Source organism: Squalius cephalus (genome assembly GCF_949319135.1).
Source record: "Squalius cephalus genome assembly, chromosome: 21".
Taxonomy (NCBI): Eukaryota; Metazoa; Chordata; class Actinopteri; order Cypriniformes; family Leuciscidae; genus Squalius; species Squalius cephalus.
In genome coordinates this window covers 2,668,304-2,681,430 of record NC_137142.1, presented here as the reverse complement: position 1 = coordinate 2,681,430, position 13,127 = coordinate 2,668,304, and the positions used below count along the sequence as shown (strand labels likewise).

The 13,127-nt window shown below is 41.8% G+C and overlaps 2 long non-coding RNA genes across 2 annotated transcripts; both read left to right on the top strand.

Annotated features, from left to right (window-relative positions):
• Positions 1-710, top strand: LOC307149388. The gene is made up of 3 exons (XR_013819552.1): positions 1-52; positions 226-337; positions 498-710. It is a non-coding gene; the product is annotated as an uncharacterized lncRNA (long non-coding RNA).
• An 11,670-nt stretch (positions 711-12,380) lies between these two features.
• LOC307149672 lies at positions 12,381-13,127 on the top strand. Its single transcript, XR_013819601.1, has 3 exons — positions 12,381-12,469; positions 12,643-12,754; positions 12,915-13,127. It is a non-coding gene; the product is annotated as an uncharacterized lncRNA (long non-coding RNA).

Here is a 13,127-nt window from a genome sequence, read left to right as displayed (position 1 = left end):
TCTGTTGCCGTTTTCCACAAGAACTTGGGTTGGTGCTCATGATGGTGAACAAGTAAGTTAAATTGTGTGCCCTATAGAAACCTATTTGTTTGTCTAAAGTGAAATTTCTGCTTTAATCAAAGGCAAAGTTTCTAATGAAGATGGTTTGATTTCAAAGCTGAACTTAATTGGCTTAAGTCTGACTACAGTAGTGCACTTTTTGTATTCATTCTCTTCACTTATTAGGACGGAGAGTGGTTTTGGAGTGATGGAACTGTGTATGACTATACCAACTGGTGCTCTGGAGAACCTAACAATGCTGGTGTTCCTGAGAACTGTTTGGAGATCAACTGGACCTGTGAGTGCGCTTTTTTAAAACTAATTTGCAATCCTATAATTTCATATCATACGGTAACATTAAATTACCCATTTGGATTTCACCAATTGCCTTAAATTGAACACCACTGATTACCGCTATAATGATCAAGAGTAACTGATTTCATTATTCCACCCTACAGCTAACCGTTGCTGGAACGATGCACCCTGTTCAACCTCAATGAACTATATTTGTGTTTCGGACGCGTGAGATCATAATTGGTCATCCTGCTCCACATTTACTTTGTACTACACTCACTCTTTCTGATCTTATCACAAATGTTGTTCTGAAATTCAATCTCTTAATATTTTCTCTGAAACACTCCTCAAATTAATAAAAGCATTGAATTAAAGCATGTGCATTGTGGGCAATCAAATATATATTGCATGGTTTGAGGATATGGTTGGTAGACTGGCATTTAATGATATCAGGGAAGTGGTTTAAGCGCACATGGCAGCTTCATTGACACACTAGAAGACATTTGTTTCCTTCATTGGTTTGTAAGCAAATTTGGATTTCATCCAGGGCTCTTTGTTTTTGGTCTTATAAAATATGCATTATGATGCTGGACTTCACCATGATCTTTACATGGTATTCTGGCTCAAGTCCAAAACCCATGGTAATACCATGTTACTCTTTGTTGAATGTCACATGTATAGTGTAGGACAGGGCTTTTAGATGTTGTACCAGTTATTTCCGTTATGACGAGATGAAGCTCAATCTCTGTGACGTCACACTGACACACGCGTTCTGAATCTTCAGCTACAGTCATGGTTTCAATTTCAAGTGTCATTATTTGCAGCTAAAGTCCATAACTACGCCACTTTATGTATGATGTGTCATTCTAACCTTTAAAACTTTGCATTTGCATAAACTGTTTAAACTAATGTTTTTAGAAGTGAAACTACAACCACACCTTTTAATAAATAGCCTATATCAGATCAAAATGGAACATTTGTGTTTTAGTCCAGGAGATGTGGAACTGATGTTCACTGTCATAAATGAATCTTTGTACACTCTCATGAATAGGCCAAAAATTGGTTGACGTGATTGAGGAAATGGGAACCCCTTCACAGAAGACAACAACAACCTTCTGAAGCTGGACTCAAGAGAATTAGCAGACCAAGCTGTTGTGGATGCTGTTCGGGTTGCAGAGAGGATGGGCCAAGAGCAGTACAAACTCTTTGTTACAGAGATGCAGGGCACGAAACCCATCACCACCCCTTTGAAAAGGAACAAGCTCTCTTATTAAAACAGCTCCAATAAGAGGACAGTCCAAGACAAAACTCACTGAAAAATGACTTTTCCACACTCTACATCACCTGTCAGACCCGTGATGGGAACCTAGAAAACTTCTTTAAACACGAAAATCAGGCCTACCTTCCATCACTCTCTCATGGTGGACTACGCTCTGGAAACAAGGCTGATCTGTTAAGTTGCCTAGAAAACAGTGTAAGCAGTGCCTAGGGCTCCAGACAAAAAAAAAAAAAAAATCAATTAAGGGGCCATTGGCTCCTATAAGGGAATTTCTTTTTAAAGTGTCCCTATTATGGTTTTTTAAATATTCCCCTTCATGCAGTGTGTTGCTGTTTGTGAATGTAAACATTCTGTAAAGTCGTAAAGTCGAAAGTGCACGATAAATAAAGTTGTCTCCCCAAAAAAAAGAATCGACTCTGAACCGACTAAACAAGTTGTTTGTATTTCGAATCCTACTGCTTTACGGTTCTACAGTATGTCACTAGAAAAAACATTTGCATAATTCCCGCCTATGTTGTATGTTGTCCGGCCACGAACAACTTGACCAGCCCTCAAACTTCACTTTACTGATTTTGACACGGGATTTGCAAAACGCTTGCTCTTGAAATATGGGTCAGTACCAAGTTTATTTGGACCAGCTTGCTCTTCAGAATCACAACCTGTAAGTATGAATAATTATTGATGTATATATTTTCTACCGGATTCAAGATTCACATTAGTGCTGGGCACCGTTATTGATACTGTTCCTGCATATGCACTGCAATAAATTAGAAATATAAACATGGGTTTGTTGATGGACATACACTTGTTAATTTTGATGGTGAGGAATTACAGCTGCAACATCTCATAATGTTCCATAACTGAGAAACGTCCTGCTCAAGTTGTCCTTGCAGTGGAGGTTCGGGTTGAATAACTCGTTCCTCCAATGTATCATCATCGGACTTGCGCTCAGACTTATATGGTAAAATGGATGTCATCTCTATGGTCTTTACAGTGTGTACAATCGCTGAGCTTTAGGAAGCCTCCGGACAGAGCTATAATTCAGCTACTGTATGGCAATGGGCATATAGCTTCCGACACACACGGTACGCAGTAGACCAATCACCACAGACTGAGCCATCTGGCCAATCAGAGCAGAGTAAGCTCATGGAAACGAGGGATTTAAGAGAGACTGATTAATCTGATGAGTCATTTGGGAATCATTGAAAAATGTGGGGATGTGCAATGAATATTATGAGAAAATTAAAGTGTTTTTTGACCTTTGATTCGTGTAAACCTGTTGTAGGAGACTAAAACAAAATGAGGAGATGCGCTACAAATAACGTGAAGTTCAGGCAATAACAGAAAACAGCAAAGATTAAACGATTGAGAATAAGAATCCAAATCAGTATCACTTAAAAACGAGAATTGTTAACAATTATACCATGGTCTGGGTGAATACTCGATTCTGATTGGCTGCAGGGTGTCCATTAAAAAGTGATAGAGGACACCTAGTAAATAAACCGTCAGGCGTAACCAGGGAAACCAAGTTATTGTTTGTAAAAACTTTAGAATTCGATTGTAAAACTAATTAAAATATAAACTAATGTTTTAAAAATGTGTTATTTGGCAAGTGACCATGGTATAAGCGGGTTAATGCCCTTCGAGGTGTCCATTGTCAGGTATTAATGGACTTCGGCGGAGGCAACCGTCCGACGCGCGTTCACGCCTCGCCGTCGTCCATTAATACCTGACAAGGACAACTCGTCGGGCATTAAACCTTACTTATTTCACGTCCACACAGCTGACATATTTACCTGTTGTAGTTTATCCACGTTGTGTACACGAAATAGACACTGCCTTCAAGCACTTTTACAGTACTTGCATGTTCATTCATTGACACGTCTCCGTTGTTTTCTATCTTTCTCATGCTGGCACAGCCGTCAGCGTTGTTGATAGAGATGAGGGCTTTGAAAAAGCCTTTGACATGCGTTTCTGACGCGGAAAGCTGATCCTCGCTGTCCCTGTGCATATTTTGGCGCTCGAACTGAGTGAGGTCTTTTTCCACTGTAACTTTTCTGCGTGTTGTCACATTTTATTTTCGTCAACACAACAAAAGATTTGATGGGCTACTCATCACAGAACATGCAGGTATAAAAGGCACGGAATTTTTAATCATAACATGTAAATTTATATTGTTGCCAGTGGAGATCTCAGCAAAAATATCTCTCGCAAATTAATATTTTTGGTTGCAAATGCGACCGTTTTAGTCAACGTCTGGAGCCCTGGTGCCTCACGAAACAGTGCCCCAGACAGTGAGGTCCAAATACTAGATGGGTCAGCGGTCATCAACATGCTGAAACAAGGCGTAGCTAAAACTTTCAATGACTTTTCCAGCAAGAACTTCATACATAATATCGATTACCCCTTTTCCAACAAAAAAGAACTGGTTCGGAACTGGTGCTGGTTCAAAGTTGGTTCAACTTGTGGTTGATGCTACTCCATGTGGCGGACGCTGCAAAAAAGGATTTAAAAAGATTACCCTGCGCACTGTGGACACAGATGTTGGGCGTCCTAGCCATTGCAAGGACGATGCTGGACGATGAGGAGTTGCGCGTGGCATTTCGGACTGGCAAGAACTTTAGATACATACCTGCCCATGAGATTGCCAAGTCTCTGGGTCCTGACAAGTCAAAGGCCCATCCTGTGTTCGATACCTTCACTGGCTGTGACACAGTATCTGCATTTGCAACCAGGGGCATGGGATACCTGGAATCCAGATGACATGGCAACAGTGTGGAGCTTCACAATTCTCTACGATCACACCAGCAGCCAACTCAACACTGATCAAGCTCATCTTGAGTTGTTCATAAAGAAAGGAAGATGAAATAAGGACGCACTGGTGCAGCACCTCAAAAGAGCAGTGTACCAAGGAGGACACTGTTGGGGACAAGCACTTGAGGTGGCACCAAATATGCCATCTCCAACAGACCAGGGTTGGATGGACCCAAGCGATTGGAGACCATTATGGTCAACTCTTTCACAGACAAGCCAGTCCATCCTTGAACTCTGAAGTTGTGGCTGCAAGAAAGGCTGCCGAGGGCATTGCAAATGCAAATGCAAATGCAAAAAAAGCGTCCTTAAACATCACACAGCTGTGTTAATGTGGAGGAGACTGTGAAGGAGACAGTAAAGAATAGGTTCAACCAAAACAAAAAATATTTGTGTTTGACACATTCTTTTTAAGCTATGTTGCTAGGTCATATTGAATATTCTACTCTTTACAGTCACTGTATTTTCAGGGTTAATGAACAAATGTATTAAGATTTTAAACTCTACACAACATGCATGCAACAAACATGATATTTTAAAGTCTAGCCTAGGTTCTCAAATACTGCGATTGGCTTCTCGTGTCACTGAATTAACCATTAACTATTCTCCTGAATAGTTTATGATGTTGTATATGGTTTCGTTGTAATCCTTGACCATCAGAACATAGGGATAGACATCACATTTTACATGTTATCATGTTTGGTTCAGCAGATATGATCTCCGCAACGGAGAGCCGCAACGAGGCGTTTTTGGCTCCATTTCTGAAAATGTTCAGGGCACCAAACTGTACAAGTGTACCAAGTTTAATGCTTTTATGAAAAAGTGAACATTTCACCTCAAATTTTGCACATATTACCTGGACTATTTGTTGAAATGGACATAACTACTTTCTGGTGTAGGCTTATGTCACGGGGTGACGAAAATTCTAGGACGAGTCAAGGCGGATCTAATGTCCGCCGGGTTTTGCTTCCCGCTGGACCCAAAATAAGAGAACACCGGCTTAGTTCCGGGCGGGTGCGGGATCCCTGTGAACGGGATGGTTAGCCGAGATTGCCGCCAGCTGTGCACTGTGAAGCGCGTTGCCATTGGGGGAGGATAAAAGGCAGGGAGTACGAGGCACGAGAGGTCGAGCACAGTTCGAGATGTGAGGCACGCAGCACGTGAGCGGCCGCGGCCGCGAGAGAGAGAGAACGAGAGAGACAGACGAGAGAGACAGACGAGAGAGACAGACGAGAGAGACAGACGAGAGAGACAGAGAAAACTTCGGCTGGATTGCGGGCGGAAGCCTTGGTTACACTGTGAGTCTGCTGAATTGCAGTTTTATTGTGGAAATGAGCACGAGTGAAACCTTACAGTGTGTGGTGGAAATGTGAGTGTGGGAATTATTTCTGCTGTTCACTCGCAGTCACAGCTGTCCATTCCTCTCTCTGCCTGGGTCCAGCGAAGAACCTGCTAACGCTGTGAGTTACCCGTATCCATCCTTCTCTCTGCCTGGGTCCAGCGAAGAACCTGCTAACGCTGTGAGTTACCCGTATCCTTCCCTCTCTCTGCCTGAGTCCAGTGAAGAGCCTGCTAATGCTGGAAGAGCCTGCTAATGCTGGAAGGGCCTGCTAATGCTAGTGAAGAGCCTGCTAATGCTGTGAGTTATACGTATTCTCCACTCTCTGTCTGAGGCTAGTGAAGAGCCTGCTAATGCTGGAAGGGCCTGCTAATGCTAGTGAAGAGCCTGCTAATGCTGTGAGTTATACGTATTCTCCTCTCTCTGTCTGAGGCTAGTGAAGAGCCTGCTAATGCTGGAAGGGCCTGCTAATGCTAGTGAAGAGCCTGCTAATGCTGTGAGTTATACGTATTCTCCACTCTCTGTCTGAGGCTAGTGAAGAGCCTGCTAATGCTGGAAGGGCCTGCTAATGCTAGTGAAGAGCCTGCTAATGCTGTGAGTTATACGTATTCTCCTCTCTCTGTCTGAGGCTAGTGAAGAGCCTGCTAATGCTGGAAGGGCATGCTAATGCTAGTGAAGAGCCTGCTAATGCTGTGAGTTATACGTATTCTCCACTCTCTGTCTGAGGCTAGTGAAGAGCCTGCTAATGCTGGAAGGGCCTGCTAATGCTAGTGAAGAGCCTGCTAATGCTGTGAGTTATACGTATTCTCCACTCTCTGTCTGAGGCTAGTGAAGAGCCTGCTAATGCTGGAAGGGCCTGCTAATGCTAGTGAAGAGCCTGCTAATGCTGTGAGTTATACGTATTCTCCACTCTCTGTCTGAGGCTAGTGAAGAGCCTGCTAATGCTGTGAGTTATGCGTTTCCTCCACTCTCTGAGTCCAGTGAAGAACCTGCCCTCCAAAAGAAGAGAATGCTGAAGAGACTTTTAAGAAACTTATTTATTTAATAAAGAACATTTATTTTGAATTCTGTGTCCGTCTCCTTCGTGTCCACGGTCAGCTCCTCAGGGGCGGCACGCAAGCGGAGGGGTGGGCGGCCCGCTGGCGCTCCACCCCGACCTGTGACACTTACACAAAAACAAGTAGATTATGGTTGGTTCATATAGCCTGCAAAATCCAAGACCTTCGGTGCAGCTTGGACCCCTGTATTAATAATATATTTTTTAAATAAACATTTTATTAGAAATACAAATGAGTTTTTTGCTGAAGGTTAAACGCATAACTGACCATTTACTAATGAATTAATATCTGACAATTATGCCTAATGGGTGTCTGTGTTTATTCATATAGCAGCCTAGTCATAACTCATAAACTCCTATTCAGCTATATATATATGATTTATATTAATGGTATCTTTAATGATCTCTATCACACAAACACTGTAATTCCAAACCTCCATTTTGGAACCAAAAGTTGAGGTTATTCGCTTACTTACCCTTAAACATACCCGGATATGTCACATATCCATTCACACAAACATTGCAAATGTCGCCTGCAGGAACATAGGTGACTTGATGAAGAACACAGCGTTTGGGGGCAGGGCCTCCAAAGTAGAGCCCTGCAAGCCCAGTCGGGTTAAGCCCTTTTTTTTTTTTTTACAGATCGGGCTCGGGTCGGACTCGGGCTTATTTTAGCTTCTCTCCTCTTCGTGCATATAATTAACGTGCAGCAGAGCACATGTCACAAAGTGTGTATGAAATATTGTTATATTGATTATATTATAAATATTATACATCGCCTAAGAAAGTAACACAAACGCAACACGCATACATTACACGCACGCGCAACGCGCGTCACTCACGTGCATTAAACAGGAGACACTGACAGTTGACCATGCAGGGCATCAAGGAGAGGTTGGATCGTGGGGAATTGATAAAAGTTCAGAATACCTCGGGAAAAGCTGCATTTTGGAAAAATTTCGATTTGATTATGACGAGAGAGAATAAACCAATTGGTAATGTGCAGTGCAGAATCTGCAATCATATACTTTCATATGACAGCAAAAAAACTGGGACATCACATCTACAACGGCATGTCGAGCGCGGCTGCGCTGCAGCTAGTAACTCTGCTAGCACAAGCAGATAGTTATCAATGTCAGAGTTCTTTTCAAAGCCAGTGCCAACTAATGCCAGATCCCAAATTATTGATAAGTGTGTGGATTTCTGCTGCGAAGACATACGGCCATTCCAAACGGTGGCTTGCGGGGGATTTATAAAGTTAGCCCAGGAACTAATAAACGTCGGAGCAGCCTATGGTCGCCTGTCTGCAGAAAAGTTGCTGCCTGACCCCACGACTATCTCTCGCAGATGCCAGGAAAAGGCAACAACAAAAAGAGAAGTGATTGTTGCTGAGATAAAAGAGGTGATGTGTTCAGTTAATGTTGGGATGACTACAGACATGTGGACTGATGATTATCGCAAGGTCAGTTACATGGCGATCACATGTCACTTCATAACGTGAGATTTCAAGTTGAAGAGTAATGTACTCACCACTGCCATGTTCCCTCACGATGATGCTAAAACAGCTGAAAATATCCGCAAGGAATTGCAGAAGCAGCTTGTGTCAGTTCTCAAGTTTGATCCCTCTGTAATGAGTAAGGTGGTGTGGGTAACAGACCAAGGTTCGAATATTGTTGCTGCATTATGACCTTACCGGCGCTTGGACTGTCAGGACCACATCTACAACACGGTCCTCCGACATGCCTTGGACATCAATGAGCTGTCAGTAACAGTCCCAGAGGTTGGTGGAACGTTGCTGGCTGTTAAGAAAGTAGTCCGCTTCATAAAACAAAGCGGTCTGGCAAGCCAGTTATCCAAGACCGTTCTGCAGATGGGTGAAACACGTTACAGCACTGTATTTCTCACGCTCAAGTCTATGAAAGACGTGTATGCTGAACTACATGAAAAGCTGGAGAGTCGTGGAGAGGTCCAAAGAATGGCTGATGTGTCCCCAGATGTTCTGGATTTTCTGGTCGGTTTTCTCCACCCCTTCTACGAAGCCCAGCGGGAGTTGGAAGGTAATCAATATCCAACTTTGAGCCTTGTTGTGTTGTGGCACGAGAAGCTGAAGCGTCATTGCCAGCCAGTAAGCACTGACATGCCTTATCAAGCCACAATTCGCGCGCGCCACTTGGAATGGATTGGTAGGAAAGTCCAGATTCAGTCACTCCATAAACTGGCAATATTCCTGTGGCCAAAATACAACCAGCTGCGGATGTTTTGTGAAACTGAGAGAAATGCTATCCTGCGAGATGCAAAGAATTGGATTGCAAACTATCGAGCAACCAGTGGAAATGCGACTGAGGAGGAGCCGCCAGCTACAGAGGTGACGTCAGATACTCCGCCACCTGCAGCAAAAAAGAGAGCCCTGTCAGACTTTGAATTGGAGTGGGAGAATGTCGCCAAGGGGGGTGATGACACAGCTGTTGAGGATGAGATCCACATATACCTCAACCTTAAGCCTAGCAAGGACAAGGAGGAATATGACGATCGAGATTTGCTGGGTTGGTGAAGTCAACACGCGAAGACCATTCCTTTGTTGTCAAGACTCGCCCGTCATGTGTTGAGCATACCTGCAAGCAGCAGTAGCAGCGAACGCGTTTTCAGCACAGCAGGGAGGACGCTGGAGGAGAGGAGGACATCTCTGAAGCCTTCAACAGTGGATGCTGTTCTTTTTCTTCACAGCACTCGTGAATAAACTGAATGATGACCACCATATGTAGCAGCCTACCCTACACACACAGTTCAACGGATTTTTATTTATTTTATTAATTTTATTTAACATTAGCCAGTTGGCGAAGAGTTATTTTTGGACATTGTTTTGAACATTGTTCTTCAGTTCAGTTACTGAAAAGCAAAGAAAGGTAGGCCGTTTATTTACTTATTTTTGCGGTTTGATCCCGTAGCATTATTCTCCCTTCATGTTTATGCTTCTGTGTAATGGACAGTTTGTTTCAGGCCTATAATAAAAGTTTACCTCTTAGTAGCGTGTGACGTGTTTGTGTTTGCGTGTGTAGCAGAGACAGCGCACATCAGAGAGTGCGCGTCAGAGAGAGAGAGAGCGCAAAGAGCGCGCGCGTCAGAGAGAGCTTAAAAGTGATTGATGTTGGTCTCGGGTCGGGTCGGGTTCGGGCTGAAAAAATTGCAGGCGTTGTCGGGCTGGGCACACACATATATATATATAATGCACATTTGAAAAACTTTTTTATATATAAAAATAAAATGTATATTTATTTGCAACAGTTGTGTTAACAGCAATAAGACATTTCTGTCTTAAAGGGGTGGTATAATGCCCTTTTCACAAGATGTAAAATATGTCTGTCCCTTTAAATGCAAATGAGCTGCTGCTCCTGGCAAAGGGGGCGGAGCTTCAAAGTGTCCTTTTACCTCACACAGGCCCTGATCACACCTAGCGTGCTTTGCAGGTTCGAAAACATAAAAGGCTACCATAGGAAACCAATTGAAAAAAGACGCCTCTCACTGCAAAAAACGCGTCAGGTGTGATCGGGGCCACAGACATGCACTGAAAATGTAAAAAACTTTTAGCCTTTTATGTTCAAACCGGTGTCAGACAATGATGGAGAGTCTCAAGAAGAAGTAACAACATGTAGAATGCAACAGGACATTTCTGAATGGTTAGTTGATGAATTTATGTAGCTTATGTGTAGTTATCTTCTAGTCATTAGCATATTCTGTCATGATAATCTATAAATCGCATGTACATTTTAGGGTTTGTGATGTCACGAACCCTGGAGGAATCCTTAAAAAGCAATTTCTTTAAAAGAAAATATCTCCCTTTGCTTTGAACTTTGAGCGTTGTAACTTTGCAGATGTTGTTTATGCTCAAACAGCAACATTACACACTAACTAAAGTTATAAAAATTGAAATCATAATCAACCACCCCTTTAAGAACAGCTGATGGAAACCGTGCTGCGTTGTCATGGGAACATCCCAGGTGAAGATAATGAGGAAGTTACGGTTTCTAAACCGTGAATTTTTAGGGCCATGATATTCAAATGACGATTGTTTTCTGCCGCCACATTTATCAACGTCCGATCATTCGTATGATGGGATTGGCTGTATTGGAATGTTTCATGAATCACACCTGAACCCTGTCTAAGATGATTTCTGCGCTCGGATCTACGTTAGATTGATAAATGAGGCCCAATTAGTAGGCAATAAAAACAGGGCTCTTTCTGGAACTTAACAAACACTTCCTCTGAGATTCTGAAGACAACAGTCTGAAAAGCAAGGTGAGTTTTTGGAACAGAAACCTACTGAATAACATTTGCTTTGTCTTTAAAATACACTGAGATTCCACAGTGTGCAGCTTTGAGTGCAGACATAACTTTACCTGCTTATTCATTTTTAGGTTAATTTCAGGTTCATCATGGCAATGCTGAGAAGTCTTCTGCTGCTTTTTGTGATCTCCATGGGGAATGCAGATGGTAACAAAACATTTAATTGTAAAAACCCTTGCTAGTTTAAATCCGTTTTGGGAACGAATAAGATTAAATTTACTGATATTAGTATGATTAATGAAGGATTTTCAGTGTCAAAGGACACATATTTGTTAGCAACGTTTTTTTGCTATAAATATTACAAAATCCTAAATGTTAGGTACTGGATACACTTTTGGTTTAGGAAGCTGTCCACGTGGATGGAAAGATTTTGGTCTCCGGTGCTACAAGTACTTCTCTCAATCGGTTCAATGGACCACAGCAGAGGTAATGTGTCCGCCTGATCTCATGAACATGCGTTTCTATTGCACGCATTGTTTATCGTGCAATTTATACGCGAAAATGATATTTTACGTGCATATGATTTGATACGCACGTTATTGCGTGTAATACACACGCACCCCATACGACTAATCCTACCCATGCGTATGCACGTACCCTACTACACCACTACTAAACCTACCCATGCGTATGCACGTACCCTACACCACTACTAAACCTACCCATGCGTATCTTATGCACGTAAACTCATTTTGGCGTATAAATTGCACGATAAACCCAATGTGTCGTAGGCTATAGAGACGCATTTAGTGTGACCGGGTTGATTATACAACAAAGTTTTTTTTTTTTTTTATTAGATGTCTTTAACTACATCTAAATAGTTTGGTACAATGTATGTGTTAATATAAAACACTTTTGCTGCTATTGAGGTGGGATTTGGGTAAGGTTAGGGACAGGTTTGATGGTATGGTTAGGTTTAAGGGTGGGTTAACACCGGGTCAACAAAGTTATCCTGGATCTAATTACAGCTGTATTAATTGCTTGCATTTAAAAATAAATTAGTAGTACAATGTAAAAATATTTGATTCTGTAAGCTTATTTTTAATTTAAATATTAGTACAGATTAAATACTCTTAATATAAGTGGGAATGTTTCTTTGTTTGCAAGTGACTAAAATGTTGTTTAAAGTCATTTATGCTTTCTGCTAAAAAGTTTAGATTTTGTAATGACAAATCTGTCTCTTCAGAGAAACTGTCAAACTCTTGGTGCGAATCTCGCATCTGTGCATGATCAACCAGAGAATGATTTCCTGCTGAGTCTGTTGCCGTTTTCCACAAGAACTTGGGTTGGTGCTCATGATGGTGAACAAGTAAGTTAAATTGTGTGCCCTATAGAAACCTATTTGTTTGTCTAAACTGAAATTTCTGCTTTAATCAAAGGCAAAGTTTCTAATGAAGATGGTTTGACTTCAAAGCTGAACTTAATTGGCTTAAGTCTGACTACAGTAGTGCACTTTTTGTATTCATTCTCTTCACTTATTAGGACGGAGAGTGGTTTTGGAGTGATGGAACTGTGTATGACTATACCAACTGGTGCTCTGGAGAACCTAACAATGCTGGTGTTCCTGAGAACTGTTTGGAGATCAACTGGACCTGTGAGTGCGCTTTTTTAAAACTAATTTGCAATCCTATAATTTCATATCATACGGTAACATTAAATTACCCATTTGGATTTCACCAATTGCCTTAAATTGAACACCACTGATTACCACTATAATGATCAAGAGTAACTGACTTCATTATTCCACCCTACAGCTAACCGTTGCTGGAACGATGCACCCTGTTCAACCTCAATGAACTATATTTGTGTTTCGGACGCGTGAGATCATAATTGGTCATCCTGCTCCACATTTACTTTGTACTACACTCACTCTTTCTGATCTTATCACAAATGTTGTTCTGAAATTCAATCTCTTAATATTTTCTCTGAAACACTCCTCAAATTAATAAAAGCATTGAATTAAAGCA